The sequence below is a fragment of the Gavialis gangeticus genome, unplaced genomic scaffold (assembly GCF_001723915.1).
Source record: "Gavialis gangeticus isolate Ggan-Ray unplaced genomic scaffold, GavGan_comp1, whole genome shotgun sequence".
Taxonomy (NCBI): domain Eukaryota; kingdom Metazoa; phylum Chordata; order Crocodylia; family Gavialidae; genus Gavialis; species Gavialis gangeticus.
This window is the reverse complement of record NW_017729001.1, coordinates 22045085-22046435: the sequence shown is the minus strand read 5'-3', so window position 1 is coordinate 22046435 and position 1351 is coordinate 22045085. Positions and strand designations below refer to the sequence as shown.

Genomic DNA, 1351 nt, shown 5'->3' with positions numbered 1-1351 from the left:
AGAGTCAGGCCAATGTCTGAGCCAGAGGCCTCGCTACAGTCCTACAAAGCTCTGTGAAAGCTACTTTGATGTAACAGAGTTCCTAATCCCATGATTTGACCACCATCTTTCCTTGCATACCCAAGGACACTTGATCATTGTCTAAAAGCAGTTAAATATATCCCTTAAGCCACAGTTTTGCTTAAATCGGAGCCAGTCGATGTACAGAGAGCATCCAGAAATTCCTTGGGTACAAAAATCTGTTCTTTCGTGTACTCCTCCTTTGAGTGTTGTTTTTAAACTACCACAGTGCTGGTAGGAGCTACATCATGCTTTTGAAAGTTTCATAGTTAGTAGGGTTGGAAGAGACCCGAGCAGATCAAAGTGTTTTGAAACATCCATCGTAATGATATTTCAATCCGTTGTAACAGTGCAGATTATCTGAAATGAGAATGCTATTTAAATAACATAAGAATGAGAAAGTTGGTTTGAACTAGAGCATTTCACATCTCCCTGAGCATTAATGGTAGACCAACAAGCAAGGAACCCTAATTCACCCATCTAATTTAGTCAGTGTGAGTTGATGAAAGCTGGTTTTCTGAAATGGGAAGCAGTTGGATCATTTCCCAAAGCAATTCTAATTTTAAAATATAGAAAGGAGGTATAAAAAAACACCCACAACTTACATATCAAATAACCCAGCAGACCAGAAATGAAAAAACAATGGCAAGCTGTTACACACTTAACCTTCTGACACAGAAGAAAGTGTTTCTTTAATGGCTTTACTCCTTTTGCAGTTTAAAGTTATGATTGCATTCTGAAGAGAAGAACAACTGTTCTTATAAATGCTTTATTCTTTTAAGCTGTAAAAACAAATTCTAAATTGTAGCCACTCTCTCAATGCAGATAAAACGTCTTCTGCTAATAGCACTGTTTTCTCCACAGTGCAGACTGCAATGGCAGGTTACCCTCTGGTGCACAGAAAGCATGTCTTTTGCAAAATCAGCAGTTTAATACGTTTCACCTGGAGAAGGGGAAAAAAAAAAAAAAGAAGATAAAGAAAGAACTGCTGGAAAATCAAATTCCCTTACTAAGCTCAGCTCCTATATTTTATATTCAGAATGCAGGTCCCCGCCCCCCACACTCCTCCCCACCTACCACCACCCTCTCTCCCTTTAACTTGTTAAGTTTGAAAGATGATATATACACACAGTTTGCTTTGCCAGTCAGCCCGTTTAAGGCCAAGATTAATGCAGTGGATTGGTGCAGTGGTGTCGCAGTGGTGCGTGATCGGAATACAAGATGGAATATAGGGGGAAAAGGCCAAGAATTGTGCCTGTGTTCTGAGTTTACACAAGTTCTCTTTAGCAAC

The 1351-nt window shown here is 39.6% G+C and overlaps 1 long non-coding RNA gene across 1 annotated transcript in view; it reads right to left on the bottom strand.

Moving 5' to 3' along the window:
• Positions 1-377: 377 nt before the first annotated feature.
• LOC109290658 overlaps positions 378-1351 on the bottom strand; it is a 13828-nt gene continuing 12854 nt past the window's right edge. The window contains exon 3 of the long non-coding RNA XR_002095647.1: positions 378-1003. This is a non-coding gene — a long non-coding RNA (uncharacterized LOC109290658). The remainder of the gene's footprint in view (positions 1004-1351) is intronic.